This window comes from Chiloscyllium plagiosum, chromosome 19 (genome assembly GCF_004010195.1).
Source record: "Chiloscyllium plagiosum isolate BGI_BamShark_2017 chromosome 19, ASM401019v2, whole genome shotgun sequence".
Taxonomy (NCBI): domain Eukaryota; kingdom Metazoa; phylum Chordata; class Chondrichthyes; order Orectolobiformes; family Hemiscylliidae; genus Chiloscyllium; species Chiloscyllium plagiosum.
This window is the reverse complement of record NC_057728.1, coordinates 18,249,054-18,269,986: the sequence shown is the minus strand read 5'-3', so window position 1 is coordinate 18,269,986 and position 20,933 is coordinate 18,249,054. Positions and strand designations below refer to the sequence as shown.

Sequence of the window (20,933 nt, the reverse complement as noted above, 5' to 3'; positions counted from 1 at the left end):
TTGGGGGGGAATGGGGGTGGAGTCATGAGCAGGGGTGGTGTTCTCCTCAGGATTCTGGGGGGGGTATTGGTGATAGTGGGATCTGTGGGGGGCATGTCAGCAGAATGCAGGTGAGTGGTGTTGGTGGGGGCGGAAGTGGTGGCAAACACAGCAGTGGGGGGGCGCGGAAGTCACTGAGCGTGTGACATCAGCGATGATGTTGGGGCAGAATGATGTCACGTGTGGTGCATGAGGAATTGTGAGGGGCGGAAGTGCCTGTGGAAGCGACCATGATGGGGACGGAAGTGACATCATCAATCAGGGTGGGCTTATGTCATAGAGTCACAGAGATACAACATGGAGGCAGTTCCTTCGGTCCAACTCGTCCATGCTGACAGGTATCCTAAATTAATCTAGTCCCACTTGCCAGTATTTGGCCCATATTCCTTTAAACCCTTCCTACTCAATACTTCTGGCAGCTCATTCCAGACACACACACACACACACCCCTCTGTGAGAAAAAGCTTGCCCCTTAGGTCCCTTTTATATCTTTCCCCTCTCACCCTAAACCTATGCCCTCTAGTTCTGGACTTGTCCACCCTAGGGGAAAGACCTGGTCTGTTTATCCTATCTCTGCCCCTCATGATTTTGTAAACCTCGATAAGGTCACTCCTCAGCCTCAGATGTTCCAGGGTAAACAGCCCCAGCCTATTCAGCCTCTCCTTATAGCTCAAGCCCTCCAACCTTGGCAACATCCTTGGACATCTTTTCTGAATCCTTTCAAGTTTCACAACATCCTTCCTATAGCAGGGAGATCAGAATTGCATGCAATACTTCAAAAGTGGTGTAACCAATGTCCTGTACAGTCGCAACATGACCTCCGAACTCCTATACTCAATACTCTGACCGATAAAAGAAAGTATACCAAACACCTTTTTCACTAACCTATCCACTTGTAACTCCACTTTCAAGGAATTATGAACCTTGAAAGTGGAGTTACATTGTTTAGCAACATTCCCCAGGACCTTACTATTAAGTGTATAAGTCCTGCTAAGATTTGTCTTTTCAAAATGCAACACCTCACATTTATCTAAATTAAACTCCATCTGCCACTCCCCAGCCCATTGACCCACCTGATCAACATCGCATTATGTTGCAAGTATCAACATCATGGCTTGCAAATAAAGGAATTAGCAGGGGCCCTCGATCCCAAATTGCTCAGATTTGTTGTGGAAGCAAGTGGAAAGTGGCTGAAGCTCATCAACCCACTGAGGAACTTCCTCAATAACAGGAACCAGCCATTCTCACAACAAATCTCAAGACCAACGTTATCCCTAATGCTTAAGATCCTGTGAATTTTCAGCGACACTGAATCGATTCAGAAAACCATACAGCCTGGATATGGGCTCGTGTTAACAAGCCTACCCTTGGTGCCAGGGTACGGTGCTCCAGACAATGATGGGCATGACAGGCACCTAATATACATGTTGGCAGTAAAAGAATAATAATAATTAATTTTTAAAAATGGTTCACCAAAACACATCAGATGATGACACCTTTTCCTAACTAATTATCGTTAGGTCTTGTTCCGTATCCAGGAATTATAACTTTTCTCCAGACATTCACATTTGCTGGAGACTGCAATGAAGTTAAAAACACTAGCGCTAAGTAATGGTGGTGAGAATAGTAGAAGCAATTGGAGGTGGGGAGGTCACAGCATCATTCAAAAGCAAATTGCAAAACCATATTAAACTACATTACCTCAGTGAAACTTTTTCTGCAAGTAATTGTATCAATAAAGTCATCCAATATTCAGCCAACTGGAAAAGGAGGACAGCAAATCAGGAAGATTGACTTGAATTATGAGATTGCTGCACTAACAAAACAGGGTGCTGTTAAAAAATCTTTCGGCCAAAAGTACCATTTCTGGACAAAACCTTCACATTTCGTAAACTACAAAAAAAGTGCTAAGCAGGCACTGTCAAATCATTTCTTAAAAAAAAAAATGCTTAAAATCAGATTTTGCACAATTTTTTATGAGTCAGCTCTTTCCCAAAGAATATTAAATGTAAGCTTTTTATTGCATATACATTATTAAGTGGAAAGTGATGGGGAATGGAATACAGTTTACTTCTTAATAAAACTGAAACAAAACCATAGTCTTTAGACCTTATACTATTAAAGATCCTCATGTCTTCTTCAAAAAGAGAAAGTCATTGTCTATGAAGACACCTTGTCCTATTTACATAATTTCTTTATAACTTAAATTCCCTGTATCTTTATCCTATTCCATTAATAACCGATTTCAAAGTCTTCAGATGCTTGGGTCTGTCTTCCTAGAATTTCCTTCTCAAGCCTAAAACTCTTCACCCGATCCTTTAAAAAGAAAATCAACCTTTCGGCCCAATGTCTGATTTTTTTTAATTTCCCCTTTACAATTTGTTTTAAAATCATAATTAGTCTATCTGAAAATAGTTAAAAATCACAACACCAGGTTATAATCTAACAGGTTTATTTAGATGTACAAGCTCTCGGAGCGCTGTTCCTTCACCCAAGCATCTGAAGGCTAGCTACCTGATGAAGGAGCAGCGTTCCGTGAGCTTGTACATCCAAATAAACCTGTTGGACTATAACCTGATGTTGTGTAATTTTTAACTATGTACAGTCCAGTCCAACACTAGCACCTCCATACTTGAAAATAGGTGCTGCATTTCGAATGAAAATGGGCTGATCAGACTCCAGCATTTTCTGGGTGAAGCAAAGGTAGAGAAGCTTCCAACAAAAAGCAATTGCCATTCATCCTTTTTAAAATTTAATTGTGCAAAACAAAGTCCTCAAGAAAATGGAAAATAGCTACAGGGGTGGACTTTGTAGTGTTCTGACATGTTATCTGATGTACATTGGTAAGGCACGAAAGAGCAGAACAACAAAGTACCTTTAACAAAAACAATACCCGAAAGGTGCTCTACAAGTAAACACTCCAGAAACAGCCATTAGGTTGGAGCAGGACGGGACCATTCGCCGCCAATTAGCCACTGCCCTTTCACCTCTGAGGACGATCCACCACCACCCATTGGCCACTGAGGACAATTCACCAGTTCGCCACTGCGTCAATTTTGGTTTTTGGAACAAGAATTTTTAGTATGGAAACAGATATTATTAGTAAACGTGGAAATAAGAACTTTTACCACGATGGTTTGATATATATTTTTAATAAACTATCCAAGAGTGATTCAAGTATTAAGTTTTGGTGATGTGAACAAAGGGGCCGATGTAATGGACAGATCCACACCAAGAGTGGCACTGTGATAAAAACAATTAATGGACACACATTCTCCTTCTGCAGCAAGTGTCCAAGTTGCGAAAGTGAAAACAAGTTTAAAACGTCGTGCAGAAGAATCGCAGGAAGTACCTAGTGTTGTTATCAATGAATGTGTAGCTGATGTCCCTCAGTCAGTCCTAGCATCTTTACCGACGACAAGCAGCATGAAGAAAATAATTCGACGAAAAAGGAATGATATTAGTTTAGTGCCACCAAACCCTACTGATCTTCAGCATTTGGTGATTCCAATTAGATACAAAGTATATAAGCCAGATAACGGAGCAGAAGAAAAATTTCTTTTGGCGGATAGTGGTCAAGGAAGTAATCGAATAATCATATTTGGTAGGGAATCTTGGATACATCATTTAGCAGAATCCACCTTGTTTTTGGATGGTACTTTCAAAATAGCCCCTATTTTATTTTCTCAGGTATATTGTATTTTAGCAAAAAGACTTGATGGGGTTCATCCAATATTGTATATACTTCTACCAAATAAGCAACGTTCAACGTATGTATGCATGTTTGAAATGGTGAAGTCCTTGGTACCTAATCCCAGACCACAGTATATCCATTGGGACTTTGAGCAGGCAGCTATCAGTGCTATGAGAGAATGTTTTCCCGAAGTTAGAATTAGGGGCTGTTTCTTTCATTTGGCGCAAAGTATGTATAGACATATTGCTGCAGTTGGAGCAACTCGTCAATACAACACTGATCCTGATTATGCTTTAAAAGCAAAAATGATAATTGCTTTGGCTTTTGTGCCACTTACTGACCATGATAACTACGTAGAAGCACTCAGATTTTTTGCCTCAAGAACTACAACCAATACTAGATTGGCTTGAATTTAATTATATTGGACTCTACAACAGACGTGGCAGTAGCCGAAGGGCACCTTTGTTTCCCCATGATATGTGGTCAGTCTATGAGACAACAATAAGTGATGAAGATCGCACAAAACAAAAATCACACTGAAGCCGCTCATCGGAGAATTGCTTTTGAACTCGGAGCTCACCACCCAACCATATGGAAATGTATTGGAACGTTAATGAAAGTGCAAAAGGGGCATGATTTATAAATGGAACAGCTGATAGCGGGTTACCCACCACAAATAAAGGTTAAAAAGTATCGAGACGCAGACGATAGAATAAAAAAAATTGTTGAATACGGCGAAAGAGATTGTTTGGAATATCTTAGAGGAATAGCGTATAACTATCAAATGAACTGAAATTTCATTGTTTAATATTAAATGTGAGATTTTACTGCCATTATAAAGATTTTAAAAATATATTTCCTTTCTCTGGTTAAAGTTTGTAAGTCATTTTTATATATAAACCAATAAAATGATATTTATTTTACCTCTTTTTTTAAATCAATATGTACTATATAGTTGCATAAATAAAGTACATATATACATTTCCGGTGGGGAATAGTCTCCAGCGGTCAAACGACCCCAGTGGAGAAACGCTGGTGGCGATCCGGCAGTGGCTCATCGTCACCAACCCAGGCTGGGGAGGGAGAGACAAGGACAGATGATAAAAGACTTTGGCTATTCCCAACAAGAAGGCATTTCCATCTTCCCTGGGCATTCAGTTAGCACCCATCAACATCGTTTTGAAGCTATTGACCAGCAATTTAATTGGACTCTGAAATCCACATGAATCCTGCAACTACAAGAGCAGGTCAGGAGCTGGTTGTTGTTTTGTGAGTAACTCACATCCTGAATCCCCAATGTCTTTCTTCCAGTTACACATCACAAAGTCAGGAGGTGGATGGAATATTTATTATTTTCTTGTACGAATTCTTGTCAAACTGGAGTTTACACCATTCGGGAAAGAAAGCCTGCTTGATCAGCACTCACCAGAAAAATTCACTCTTTCCATCACTACAAGCTCTTGAAAATGGTGCATTGCATCAACTCCCCCAATCGCCCAGGAGCATAGGAACAGGAGAACACCAATCTGTTCATTGAGCCAAGCCCTCATCACTCAATTAGATTGTGGCTGATCTTCATGGCTCAATGCTACTTTCCTGCACAAGTTTCAAATCCCTTAAAATCACTCGTGTCTGAAAATGTCTCAATTTCTGTCTTAAATACGCTCAATAACTGAGCTTCCACAGCACTGCTAATTCCAAGAAGTCACCATTCTCTGAATGAACAAATGCCCCATCACATCTTAAATGTCTTAACCCTTATCCTGGTCTAGAATCATGAAGCAAGAGAAAAATCTTTTATATTCACCCGGACACGCTCGAAGAATTTCTGCAAAGTTTCAATCAGGTCACCTCTTACTTATGAAATTCGAGGGAATTCAGACCGGATTCCTCAAGCTCTCCTCAACAACAACCTGCCACCCCACAGATTAATTTTGGTGGACAGCCACTGCACTCCCTCTATCGCAGACATACCCCTCCTTCAAGGAAACTAAATCTGTGGACAATATTCCAGGTGATTTCTCACTAAGGGAGTATAAAACTGCAGCAAGACATTGTTACTCAAATCCCCACTTTGAAGTGAATGCTAATATACCATTTGCCTTCCTAATTCTTTCTGCACATACCCGCTGGCTTCTAGTGAGTCGTGGACAAGAACACCCGAACTTCCCAATCTCTCTCCATATAAAAATTATTCTGCCTGTTTTTCTTATTAAAAAGGGAATAATTTCACACTTCTGTCCAGTTTATTTGTTTGCCATATTCTAGCCCATTCACTTTGTCTGCCCAAGTCCTATTGAAGCTTCCTTGCATCGCCCTCAACTTACATTACACCAAACTGGGTGGCAATCTGCAAATGTGGAAATGCTATAATTGGCTCCCACACCCAATCATTTATATATGTGCTGTGAACTGATGCAGTCCTAGCTCTAGGCCTTGCAGTACTCCACTACAAACAGCTTGCCACTCAGAGAATGAGCCATTTATTCCTACTGTTCTCTTTTTACTCACCAATTCTTAAACTGTACTGGAATGCTCCCTGCAATCCCATGTGCTTTGAAGTTTAATGATTAACCTTCTTTATGAGACCTTATCAAAAGCCTTCTGCTAATCTAAATGCAACCATAGCCATCGACTCTCCTTTGCCACTGCTAAAACAAAGATCTTAAAAACCTCCAAGTTTGTCAAATATAATTTCCCTTTCATATATCCATGTTGACTATGCACAATGTTGACATTCTTTTTCCAAATGTTCAGTTATCAGAGCCTTTATAATAACTTAATATCAATTTGAGGGAAAATGTCAGAAACCATTAGGTCTGTTGTTCTCCTCTCTCCCTCCCTTCTTAAACAGTAGGGTCACATTTTCAGTCTTCCAGTCAGCAAGGACCTTTCAGAATTGGAAGGTAATCACCAATGCATCCAATATCCCTCTAATCAACTCCTTCAACACTCTTGGATGAAACATAGCTGGTCCGGGAGATTTATCAGATCAGCTAATTTTTCCAAGTATCACCTCTCTACTAATACTAATGTCTTTTAGCTCTTCATTTACACAAGTCCTAGTCAGGAGGAGAAAGTGAGGTCTGCAGATGCTGGAGATCAGCGATGGAAATGTGTTGCTGGAAAAGCGCAGCAGGTCAGGCAGCATCTAGGGAACAGGAGAATCGACGTTTCGGGCATTAGCCCTCCTTCAGGAATGAGGAAAGTTGGTCCAGCAGACTAAGATATTCCATATTCCCTATCTTTTATCTTAGCCTGCTGGACCAACTTTCCTCATTCCTGAAGAAGGGCTAATGCCCGAAACGTCGATTCTCCTGTTCCCTAGATGCTGCCTGACCTGCTGCGCTTTTCCAGCAACACATTTCCATCTCACAAGTCCTAGTCACCCAGCATTTCTGGGGAGATTCTCTGCATCTTCTTCTATGAAGTTAAAACGTAAAGTAATTGTTTAGTTTCTATTACTTTTACGTAGACTTTCCAAAGCTCGACGTCCACCACCCAGAAGGACAAGGCCAATACTGGCATGGGAATATGGTAACTTGCATATTCCCTTCAAAATCATACATCACCCTGACTTGGAATTATAATAATTGTTTCTTCACTGTCAAAAGGTCAAAATCCTAGAGCTCCCTAACAAATGTATTGTGAGAGACCGACAGTACAGACGCCAGAGGTACAAGAACAGGGCTCATCTCTATCTTCTCCAGAAACATAAGGGCTGGGCAATTAATACTGGCAAATAATGAACAAGATAAATGGTTGGGGTGGGAAGGTTGACAAAAAAAATTTCTTCCAAGCAGCTTCTTGCATTCACCTTTTCCTAGCTATTATCAGTTCTCAAGGAGGATCACTGGACCCAAAAAATTAACTCCTTTTTTCTCCACAGATGCTGCGAGACCTGCTGAGTTTCTCTGGCAATTTCCATTATTTTCTCATGAATTTGTGGCAGTTGTATACTATGCTTTAAATCAGAGGTCATCGACTGGATGTATTTATTCACTGGCAGATGCTACACAATAACATATTCTGCCTCACTAAGACAAGGGGAGTTAAGCTTGTAATTTCTTCCGCTACACAACAATCAGTGACTTGTTTTGAACTTGTTGGAGCTTGCAATGCCTCAACCACAGTATTCATTTGATCAGAAATAATGTCATCACCATAGAAAGTTTTATTTTTTAAAACATTTTAACAGAGATGGTGTCATCATAACATATCCCAATCAATCAATGGAACTGTTTCCTTTTTAAAGTTTACTTTGAAAACCCATACATTCTGATTTTAGCACCCCATCTTTCGTTCTACCTACAGTAATTTGATGACACTGATGTGAATCATGACTCCTGGCTGTCTACCCTCACACCCTCAGGGTAATCTGCAGTCATCCATTATCCTGATACTAGGTAGGTAATAAACCATCCTGATTCTAGTCTGCACAACAGTCAATTAAATATCCTATTACTATTGCTCTTATGGTCTTCCTCATGCTCTAACTGAGCCACTGTGCCATCACATGCACTATCATTCAGAACCAAACACTGGTTGGGGAATGAAATGCACTCCTGCACTACCTGCCTACTTCTTCCTGATGTCTAGTGATCACCCTTTGTCTCTCTCCGTGCATATGTTTAAGCTGCAGGGTGACCATGTCTGTAAAGTTGCTAACCAGCAAGGTCTCAAACCTCATGGAGAGATTGCAGTGACGCCAGCTATAGCTCATGCACTGAGCTCATAGCTTGAGATGCTGCAGCCAACAACATTTCCTGTATATATGATTACCCAGCATATAGGAAATGACAGGAGTTCACACGTGGAATAGGTTGTGCACTCTAAGGGTCAAAAGCTGCCCTTCCATTCACACAGCACAGAAACAGACCCTATGGTCTAAGCAGTCCATGCCAAACATAATCTCAAACTAAGCTAGTCCACCTGCCTTCTCTTGGCCTACATCCCTCCAAACCTTTCCTTCATGTACCTATTCAAATGCCACTTTAATGTTCTAATTGTGCACAGATCCACCACTTCCTCAGGACATTAATTCCACATGTGAACTATTCTCAGTGTAAAACATTTGCTCCTCACCTCTTAAAATCGCTATCCTCTCACCTTAAAAATGTGCCTGTAGGATGGGAGCCATCAAGACTAGGGAAAAGACAACTATCCTAAGAACTATCTATACCTCATGATCTTATAAATTTCTATCAGGTTACCTAATAACATCCTATGCTCTAGTGAAAACAATCCCAGCCTAAAAGCCTTTCTTTATAACTTAAACCTTCCACACCTGGCAACATCCTGGTAAATCTTTTCTGAATCATCTCCAGCTTAATAACATCCTTCCTATAACTGGCCGAATCTATCAAATAATAAAAAAAGCTTTTAAAAAAAAAACTCACTAGCTACTCACATTTTCGGTTATCCTTAAACACTGATAGGTTAATTGATTTTTTTATTCTTGCATGGGATATAGGCATCACTGGCTAGGTCATCATTTCTTGCCCATCCCTAACTGCCCTACTGAACTGCTGCAAACCCAAGTAGCAGGTACACCCACAGTGCTGTTAAGAAGAAAGTTCCGTGATTTTGATCTAGCACCAGTGAACAAATGGCGATTTGGTTCCAAGTCGCGATGGTGTGGGGTTTAAAACGGAACTTGCAGGTGGTGGTGTTTCCACACATCCATTTCCTTTGCCTTGGTGGAGGTCAGGAGTTTGGAAGATGCTGTAAAGAAGCCTTGGTGAGTTGTTCTTTCTCTAAATGGTATACATTGCTGCCAATTTCCAAGCTCCTTAAACCAACTCTTCAACTTTGGGGAAAGAGAAACAAAGCCAAAATACTTACTAAATGATCAACTCTCTTGGCCTTCCTGTGATGTCAGGGGTCTCTCTACTGTCTTGTGTCAGTGCTCCTGATCTATTTCACCCTACTTAGTCTGCTCATAGTGATCTTGTAGGAGAAAGTGAGGACTGCAGATGCTGGAGATCAGAGCTGAAAATGTGTTGCTGGAAAAGCGCAGGTCAGGCAGCATCGAAGGAGGAGGAGGATCGACGTTTCAGACATGAGCCCTTCTTCAGGAAGAAGGGCTCATGCCCGAAACGTCGATTCTCCTGCTCCTTGGATGCTGCCTGACCTGCTGCGCTTTTCCAGCAACACATTTTCAGCTCATAGTGATCTTGATCAGCTTTTTGACGAATCTGACTTGTTTCCCAGTGACCGCCATTATTCTAGTGCCTGAACACCAGCCAGTACTAGTACTGTGGAATCTGCACTGGGCAAACATTGATTGGTGGGCAAGATATAGGTCGACTCCAGAAGCCCTTTGGTTATATTGCCTGTTGTTACTTACCATCACTGCTCATTGCAGGTATGGGGAGAAAAGGGGTGGCACTGTGGCTCAGTGGTTAGCACTGCTGCCTCACAGCTCTAGGGACCCAGATTTGAGTCCAGCCTTGGGCAACTGTCTGTGTGGGGTTTGCACATTCTCCTCAGATCTGCATGGGTTTCTTTCCACAATCTAAAGATGTGCAGGTTAGGTGAATTGGCCATGTTAAATTGCCCATTGTGTTCAGGGATGCGTACATGAGGTGTATTAGTCAGGAGTAAATGTAGAGTAATATGATAGGGCAATAGGTTTGGGTGGGATACTCTTCAGAGGGTTGGTATGGACTTGTTGGGCCAAAGAGCCTGTTTCCACACTGTAGGGATTCTATAGAAAACTCTTGCCTCACACACAAAGCAACTAAATGTTAATTATTGAAGAACTTGGCACAGCTTCAAACAACATGGAGTATTTTAAGATATGATATACTTGCTAACAATGGCACAACTTGTGCTGCTAATGGACACGATTGGTGACTTGCCTCATCAGCACCTCTCCAAGTTACATCAATTATAATTGTTTATTTTGTAACAGTTTCTGAAAATAGATCTTCAATTTCGAAAATATTTGGTGGTAACATTCTTTTGTAAGGCACTTGAGAAACATAGACATTTCTTATTAACCAATGTAAACCTTTTGGGAGACAATAGTAGACTGTAACAGTTTTTATCTATTGCAACATAAGAACATTTACTTAAGCTTCCGGGCCCGGACTTTACACAGTGCAGACTAAATAGTAAAGCCTGGGTTTTACCTGTACCGACTGTCCGTCCAGGTAACCCCTGAGAAGCAGCTCCCTAGACAGCGTGTTGTTGTTCTCCCTTCCGTTGCACAGAAGCAAACTCTAGAAGGACTTTCGAAATGCGAGGATTGTCGAAAGAGGTGAATCACATAAACCTCGGCAAAAGCAGCCCTTCAAAGAGTGAACGCCGAACTCAGCCGGTTGGCAAGGAGACAGCATGCAGGCAAACACAAGTTAGCCAAAAGTCCAACACCACTTAGGACCTGTTGGGAGGGGAGGGGGCTTTCCTAACTCTTCACTAAGAGCAGCAACAGCTCAACGCTGGAGCTGGTATTTCCGACACACCTCCAACACATTCCACCAGCTATTCTTTTTAAAGGGAACGATTTCTATTTTCTTTAGCCGACTGAAAATGCCCTTAATGAATTCCTCCCCACAAGGAGGCGGTGGAAGTAAGAGAGAAAACAACTTGAGACAATCGGCATTTGTTTTGCTGATTTCACATCAAATCATTGTCAGAAATTCACCAGTCAGGCTGAGTATTTCTGCACCGTCATGCTTTCAAAAAGTTAAAACTATTTAAAAATAAAACAATTTAAATAAAGTGCCTTTAAAAATTAAGTCAAGAATAAACAGGTTCCATATGTTCTTTGAAATTGGGGTATTAAACTTGTAATCATCATGAATAATATTAGGTAGTGATTTTATATTTTGTGGAGGGAAATCAGAGTTACGTTATGAGTAGAGTGACCCTTCCTCAGTTATAGATGTTGCCAGACCTGCTGAGCTTTTCCAGCAATTTCTATTTTTGACCAAAGAAACTACGTTATTTCCAATGTTAACAAATGTCTCTGATTTACAGCATCCACAGTTCTTTCGGTTAGTTACTTTTGTCTAAGTGCATTAATGTACAGCTATTACTACTTTTTAAAGGCATTATCTGGGGCAAAAATGAAACTGATGTTCAGGCTATTTCACAGATGCTGCCTGACCTACTGAGGTTCTTTAGCAATTTTTGGTTTTGTTTCAGATTTCCAGCATCCAGCAGTCTTAGTTTAATTTGTTCAGACTATTTTCTGGGTTTCAGCAAAAGCCTTGACAATGTTTTGCAATCTAATAAATTACCCTTTCTCGTGTCCCATCAGAGACGGACACCTTAAACAGTTAATTTGCATTTCCAGTGGCCAAATTGAAAGAAGTACACACTAGATTTCAGGTTTTAAGACCGTTGCAATAACAAAATCAGAAAGCAACATCAACTAGATATCATTTATAGAATCCTTACAGTGTGGAAACAGGCCATTCAGCTCAATAAATCCATACTAACTCTCCAAAGAGCATCTCACCTACACACTCCTCCTTTTCCCTGTATTTCCCATAACTAATCTACCTAACCTACACAGTACAGGTAATTTAGCATGGCCAATCCACCTAACATACACATCTTTGGACTGTGGGAGTGAACTTACACAGACAAAGGGAGAATGCACAAACTCCACACAGCCACCCAAGGCTGGAATTGAATCCAGGTTCCCGGTACTTGTAAGGCAGTAGTGCTAACCACTGAGCCACCATGCCACCCACATACACATACACACACACACTCCAGACATTGCATTGAACAATGAAAAATGGTTCACTTTATTTTCGAAGGATTTTTAAATCGAATGCCAGCAGTAAGACAAGGACAAATCTTTAGAATACATCTCACTCACTGGACTTTGCTCCTCCTCCTATATCCTGTGTGGTACCATGCAATCTTATGACTGAGTCTTACCCCACTACCCATGGGTCACACCATAAAATAAAGCATTTTTTCCCCTACCAAGCTGGCTAATTTAATACCTTATCTATAACAAGTAGACAAAATCACAGCTTTTTATCAAAACCAAACATATTCAATAAAGGTACAACAATGTCCATCATCACTATAGAAGTATAGCTTATCCCTCAAAACACACAGACACACACTCAAACAGAAAATAAGAAAAAAAGGATTTCTCTGCAGAGCTTGGCTTTCTGGAAAAAAAAAGACCAATGAGTTATTTTTGAAGGCAAAAGGAAAAAGTGTAATGTTATGAAGATGTGGGTGTCCTGTAACTTTAAGAGAGTTAAAATCTAGCAGGACTATCTGACAGCACCAAGTGTTCTGAATAAGATTCAATGTAACATGTGGTCTGGCAGCTAGGGTAGCTGGTTGCCTGATGCCAAAAACAAATTTGAATTATACCAATCAATTTAAATCATACCCCGAAAAATACCAAACTCCAATCAAGTTTGAATTTAGTAAATTGACCATCTTAAAAGCCAATGACAGAATCTTTTGGGGTATAAGCCCAGGGAAAATTGAACAGTTGAAGAAGAACTGCCACACCACCAGCATGTAGAGACTACCCAAAAAATAGCACTCTCTTATAGGTACCTTTTAATGATCAGTGACTTGTGAAATAGAAATCCCTAAGAAGGAAAGAAGACTGAGGACGAGAAGATTTGATGTCTGGCTGGTTTGGAAAACTTGAATGTTTGTAAACCTTAATCAGAGGGTTTTATCGGACTAGTATTGTAGAAAGGGAAGATAAAAGATAGGTTAGAGGAAGGAGTTGTAAACAGTTGTTAGTTAATTACTCTCTGTTAAACCTTAAGAGATAAAGTTGTTAATTTTTACTTTAAATAGTTCTTGTCCTCTCAAATTTTCACAAATTACTACACAGGATAAATCTTTTCTGCGTTGCTGGTTTAAATTACGCAGGAGGGTTTAGCCTGTGCCATAACAATTTGGGGGCTCAGCGCAGGATTTGAACTGGTTCAGACAGATTTGAATAGTTTGGGGGTATGAAACCCCAGCAGATTTAAATATTTCAGGTTAGTGTCTTAGACCTTTAAATAAAAGGTGGTGAGACAATTCATTTAATTTCAGTGACTTGTGCTTGATTATATTAGTTGGAAGAAATGGCTCTTAAAATTGCTAAAGAGGTTCTGGGATTTAAAGATGATTCTCAAAGTTGCCAGGATGTTTAGAAGGAAACAAAAAGGCCATACTTTTAGAATTAGCAAGTAAGTTAGATTTGGGTTTAACCAAGGACAAAATTTGAAATTGTAAGGGAATTACTCAAACACTCAAGTGTATTAGAGAAAGAAACAAGTGCAGTCGAGGTAGGAAAACTTAAATTACAATTGAGGAACATGGAATTAGAAGATAAACAAAGGGAGAGAGAAAGAGAGAAAAGAAAGAGAGAGAAGGTTCTTAGCTGAGCAAAATGAGATAGAATTTGAACTTGAGAAGTTACGACTTAGTCAGCCACGTCATATTAACAGGATGGAGATTACAAAAGAAGCTGGTGCAATGTATAAATATGTCAAAACTCTGCCACATTTTGATGAGAAAGATGTTGAAGCTTTCTTTATTTCATTTGAAAAATTGGCTAGGCAAATAAAGTGGTCCAAGGATTTCTGGGTAATGTTAGTTCAGACTAAACTGGTAGGCAGAGCAAGCGAGGTATTTGCCTTGCTGTCAGATGAGGTGTCAAGAGATTATGAAGTGGGTAAACAGGCTATTTTAAGTGCTTATGAATTGGTACCAGAAGCTTATACACAGTGATTCAGAAACACATAGAAGGAACCAGGTCAGCCTCATGTTGAGTTTGAAAAACTAAACAAAGTCATTTTGATCGATGGGTGCATGCTTTGAAGATAGATAGGAACTTTGAGGCCCTAAGAGAGATTATGCTGCTGGAGGAGCATAAGAATACACTTCCAGAGATGATAAGAATTCATGTGGAGGAACAGAAAGATCAGGAAGTGAGAAGGGCAGCAAATGAATACATATTGGTGCATAAGATAGGCTTCCAGTCAGAACTTCATCCTGTCAGGGACAGCAGTTGGGAGAAGGGAAGATCCTACACTATGACTTCAAGAGTAGAGAGCACTGGCAAGTATTTACCACAGGCTAAAGAAGCGCAAGAGGGTGGAAAGAAGGTGAAAGGCCTCAGGTGTTTTAACTATAATGGAGTGGGACACTGAAAATTATAGTGTCGGTAGTTTCAGAAGGGCACTGGGAAAACTTGTTTTCACTGCCAGAGGTGGGATACGTAAAGGCACAGTGCTGGTCATTACAGAAAGGCATTAGGGGAAAAGATGTAGTAAAAGAAGCTCAGCCAGTGGCATTAGTGAAGGTGGTAAAGGAGACCCCAAGAGCAGCTGAGGAGCTACAGGAGAGTGCACAGCCTAGGCAGGGGCTGGGTATGGAGTTAGTACCTGATCTCTACAAAGAATTCGCCTCTGTGGGCAAAACGTACTCAGAAAGAACAGGGGGAGAAGGACAAGAAGTTATAAATTTGAGAGATACAGGCTCTAACTAGTCGCAGATAGTAAGGATTGAGCGACTATGCACTCTTTCTGATCTAATACCCGAGAGTGTGGTAATTTGTGGGATAGATGGACAGAAAATTTTGCATTCCCCTATATAAGATCAGGTTGGAGTGCCAACTTAAGACTGGGGAAGTTACAGTGGGGGTGATTGACAGAGTATCAATTTCAGGAATTCAGTTTGTTCTTGGGAATGATTTGGCAGCATCCAAGATGGGAGTGACACCCCTTGTTGTTGAGAAGCCCAAGGAAGACCAGTGAACTGAGGAGTTAAAACAGAAATATCTTGGTATTTTCCCAGACTGTGTGGTAACCAGATCCCACTATCATAAGTCACAGTACAAAGCAAAAAATAAAGAGAAAGATGACTGAGTTGAGGTTCAGTTAGTGCATATCCTGTTTGACGTAATGATGCAGGAAAAACCTGAACAGGCAGAGGGTCAGACAGAAGTGTTTAGTCCTGAAAGGCTAAGGGACTTGCAACAACAAGACAAGACAATAAAAGATATATATGAGGATACATACTCCGAAAAGGAGGCAGAGAATATTCTGGAGGGTTATTATCTGAAAAATAGAATCCTAAGAAGGAAATGGACACCAGGGCAGGTTAGTGCAGAGGATAAATGGGCTGAAGTGCACCAGATTGTGTTGCCGGTAGCATACAGACAGGAGGTGTTAAGGGTAGCACATGAACTACCTGTAGGAGGTCACCTAGGGGTACGAAAGACTCAGGCTAAATGTACAAAAACATTTTTATTGGCCTGGAATGCACAAGGATGTGGTTAACGTTTGCCGTACATGTCATACATGCCAAATGGTAGGTAAGCCACGGGTGGTAATAAAACCAGCACCTTTGTTGCCAATTCCCACATTTGAAGAACCTTTCACGCAGGTTATAATTTATTGTGTAAGTCCCTTCCCAAGAACTAAAAGTGGGAATCAGTACTTGTTAACCATAATGGATGTGTCTACCAGATTTCTGGAGGCAATTCCATTATGGAGTATCAAGGCAATAAAGGTGGTAGAGGAGTTTTCTTCACACAGTATGGGCTACCCAGAGAGAATCAGTTGGCCCAAGGGTCAAACTTTACTGTTAGCCTATTTAAGGAGGTTATGGATAGCTTAGGTATACAGCACTTTAAATCCAGTGCGTATCATCCTGAATCCCAGGGAGCTTTAAAAAGGTGGCATCAGTCCTTGAAGACCATGTTGAGAGCGTACTGTCAGGATTACCCAAATGATTGGGATAAAGATATCCCATTTGCCATTAGAGATACCTCAAATGAATCTATTCAGTTTACTCCCTTTGAGTTAATGTTCAGAAATGAAGTCAGAGGGCCTTTGAAATTAATTAAAGGAAATTTGACAGCACCAAAGTCAGAGATCTCACACTTAGATTATGTATTGGAGGTAAGGGAGAAATTAAATTGGGTAGGGGAGTTAGCCACACAGGACTTAGAGGGCACAGTATAGAATGAAACAGGTGGCAGATCAAAGCTCTGAGACTCAGACTTTTTCCCAAGGGGATAACGTGTTAGTACTGTTAGGAGTGATAGGTGATCCCTTCAAATCCAGGTTTAGTCGCCCCTCTCAAATTAAGGAAAAGCTGAGTCAGGTAAACTCAGATTAAAGTTATCGGTATGTTAGGTAATGTGTTTAAAGAATAGACAAAAAATGAAGCCATCTTTGCATTATGATAGTTCATTTCTTTCTTAAGGAGGGAGGTGCTATGAAGAAGTGGGTGTACTGTACTTTAAGAGAGCTAAAAGCTAGCAGAACTACCTAACAGCACCAAGTGTTCTGAACAAAATTTAATGTAATATGTTGTCTGGCTGCTAGGGTAGCTGGTTGCCTGGAGACAAAAACAAATTTGAATTAGGCCAATCAATTTAAATTATACCCCAAAAAATACCAAACTCCAATCAAGATTGAATTTAGTATTTTGACAATCTTAAAAACCAATGTCACAATCCGATGCTTTGGGGTATAAATCCAGGGAAAATTGAACAGTTGAAGGAGAACTGCCATGCCACCAGCATGTAGAGACTGCCCACGAAATAGCTCTCTCTTAACAGTACCTTTAACGATCAGAGACTTGTTAAATAGAAATCCCTAAGAGGGAAAGAAGACCAAGGATGAGAAGATTTGATGTCTGGCTGGTTTTGAAAACTTGAATTTTTGGTAAACCTTAATCTGGGGTGGGGGGAGTTATTGGACTAGCATTGTAGAGGGTGAAGGTAAAAGATAGGTTAGAGGAAGGAGTTGTAAATAGTTGTTAGTTAATTATTCTCTGTTAAACCTTAAGAAGTAAAGTTGTTAATTTTTTCTTTAAATAAGCTCTTGTCCTCTCAAATTTTCACAGATTACTGCACAGGATAAATCTTTTCTGTGTTGCTGGTTCAAATTAAGCAGGAGGGTTTACCCCGTGACATAACAGTAGGATGTTCCAAAGGCTGTTGCTCTGATGTGCTTGGGTCACTGATCATGCACAGTTGCCTCTGGGGTCTTGCAGACACAGCTTGCTGAGGAATACAACCTTGAGATGTTCTCAATCACTCTTTCAAAAGAACAAATTGGTTTCACCCTGAAGCGATTTAAAGAATTTTCTTATCAGTAATGGGAGAGGTCAGCTCTGCACCTTGTTCATTACACGTTTCCCTCAGACTCAACATGTTCTTAGCTTCTCTCCAAGTCAACTAGATAAAACAAAAATCTCTCCAAATAACATCCCCAAGTAGAGTATATATCAAAGCAAGCAGTCATGTGATATACAGGAAACCGTGTTTGGGGTAAAAAAAGGTCCCAGTGACCTTTTAAAGAAACTATTTGGGAATGCCCACAAAATTTGGGGCGGCACGGTGGCTCAGTGGTTTGCTGTGTTGCCTCACAGCACCAGGGACCTGAGTTCGCTTCTAGCCTCGGGCAACTGTCTGTGTGGAGTTTGCACATTCTCCCCGTGTATGTATGAGTTTCCTCTGATTTCCTCCCACAGTCCAAAGATGTGTAGGTCAGATGAATTGGCTAAATTGCCAATAGTGTTAGGTGCATCAGTCAGAGGGAAATGGGTCTGGGTGGGTAAGTCTTCAGAGGGCCGGTGTGAACTTGTTGGGCCGAAGGGTCTGTTTCTACACTGTAGGGAATCTAATCTAAATTCCCCTTTCAATTATCCTTCATTACCTAAGTCCTTCTTACAACATTAATTTTAAAACATTTATGTAACAGCAAAGATTTGCAGCCTTCATCTTTCTGTTGATCACATCAACTGCAGCCTTTGCCTGTGTGAGACCTCTCCTGTCCCTTTCTGTGCAAGAGTATGGAGAGCAAAAGCATGTCCACTGTTAGCATAGCTGTTCCTGCCTTTGTTTTCAGATGTGAATGCTTTGTACCTTTCTCCCACTAAGTCTCAAACTGCATTCCCTTGTCCCATCATTAACCTGGTCATCCTGGCTTGTTGATGAGCAGAAATTGAAGCAGACAACGTGACTCTCTTCATTCCTCCATTTTGTTGAATTAAAGAGATGGGTATAAACATAATAGTCGAATAAAACTTTATTTGTGTATTTGTAAGGGCATCAATTGGCATGGAGTGGGAAGGCCATCCCTGAGCGTTCTGTCTAGAATGAATTGTGCCAAAGACAGAGAGATGATTGGATCCTCACCCAGCACACCCCCAAGTTGATTAAATCTCTCATCCACCATCAAACCTATCTTACGCATAGGGCATTGAGTTCTGCTCCATGTTTTAGGAAAATAGATAACAGTGTTATGTTGGCACTACTGATTGAATGGTTGCCTTTGAATGGGGAGGCATTATGTACAATCTCCATTGCAGATTCTGAGCATGCAATCCAATGACACCTGTACAGTACAGAGAAAAAAAGTGCTACCTTTTGAATATAACTGTTTCATAAGCAGATGTAAACAATTGCAAATCTGCCTTCTATGTGAACATTGTTCTCGCAATCATCATTACCAAAATTAATCATTTATCTGTCTGTTTTGTAGGAAAGAGTGCCTGGCTAATTTGTCTACACAGAACTGTATTAGCACCTTGAAGCACCAAATATCAAATAAAGTGCTTTGATATGTAGTAAGGTAGAGGATACATGTTGGCTTGTATAAATTGAAGTCTTTATTTATTTACTATATATTGGTTCCTCTTGGACTCTATACAGAGAGTAAAGCAATTTGAGTCAGCCTTTGTTATGCATTTGCAACTTCAGCATAAAATGGAAAGCAAAGAATGATTGATATGCACTGTAAACCTGTTTTACTAGTTCCTTTGGGAACTGCTGAGGCATTTGAAATGTTTTTTTGATGATGTGGGTTGACTTGCCAGAACAAGGAATGAATAGAGTGCCCAACCTGCATTTGTCCCTAACTTCCCAACGTGTCCAAGTCTGCATATTCCGAGTAGTGACAGTATAGCAGGGAGGTGGCCACAAAACCACCTGCAATGTTCGTTTGCATAAACTGGGTGGGCTACTGCACTATCAATTATGCTTCTTGAGGGTGGATGTATCATTCCTGATGAGAAACCACCCATCATGTTGGATCTAGTAAACCAATACTAAAGCCCACTTTGGAAAGGTGATAAAAGAGCAGAGAGCTGTCTTTTTAATAGGATTGGTAAAAATGGTCACTTTTTTCTATCTATGAGAATCTATTACAAAGGTATGTGACACACATACACACACACAAACCACATAGAACATTTGCTCAGTCCGAACAAATGCATAAAATTAGTCCGTAGGAATATTAACTCTGATTCCTCTCCACAGATGCTGCCAGAAACGTTGAACTTTTCTAGCGATTTCTGTTTTTGTTTCTGATTTACAGCTTTCACAGTTCTTTCAGTTTTTTTCATCTCATTTCATGCTGCATGGGTAATGATTCTTCAGTGGATGAAGCCTCATCTCTTCCAGTGGAAACAGTTTGCATAACAAAGATCTTTCTCAGTTGAGTTAGGACAAAGCACAAATCTTGGAGGTTTGGCCTAGCAGGGGAGTGTAGCTATATCATCTCACTTAGACCGGCAGAGCGGTCCTCTTCTAGGGGGTCATCCTCTGCAACCGAGTGCTGAGCTTCAGGAGGGACACACATGGAGCTGTGAGGGAAGGGGGACGCCCACCTAGCCAGCCAGATCAGCCGAATCAACTGTAGCGATCAAAGGAGTGACAGATGTCGCAGTCAGACCGGGTATTTTAGGTGCTGGAGGTGATTTCCTCGAATTCCAGGAGCAGCAATTACTGTTTTATATGCTGTTGCATTGTTTTGGAACTTTGGAAAATAAAAATCAAAACAACAGCAGTTTTAAAAGGGAGAAGAGCAGACAAAGGAAGCAAATGGTGAGGATGGAATGAGCTGCCAGAGGAAGTGGTGGAGGCTGGAACAATTGCAACATTTAAGAGGCATTTGGATGGGTATATGAATAGGCAGGGTTTGGAGGGATATGGGCCGGATGCTGGCAGGTGGGAGTAGATTGGGTTGGGATATCTGTTCGGCATGGACGGGTTGGACCGAAGGGTCTGTTTCTGTGCTGCACATCTCTATGACCCTAAAGCACAAGGCGTTTAGTATGCTTTCCTTTATTGGTCAGAGTATTGAGTACAGGAGTTGGGAGGTCATGTTGCGGCTGTACAGGACATTGGTTAGGCCACTGTTGGAATATTGCGTGCAATTCTGGTCTCCTTCCTATCGAAAAGATGTTG

General features: G+C 40.8%; 1 protein-coding gene across 2 annotated transcripts in view; it reads right to left on the bottom strand.

Annotated features, from left to right (window-relative positions):
- The window catches only part of LOC122559556 (rho GTPase-activating protein 8-like), a 102,190-nt gene extending 90,992 nt beyond the window's left edge, over positions 1-11,198 (bottom strand). For both annotated transcript variants that reach the window (XM_043709222.1, XM_043709223.1), the window contains exon 1: positions 10,870-11,198. The gene's annotated coding sequence lies outside the window, so the exon portion shown is untranslated. The remainder of the gene's footprint in view (positions 1-10,869) is intronic.
- Between the last annotated feature and the right edge of the window lie 9,735 nt (positions 11,199-20,933).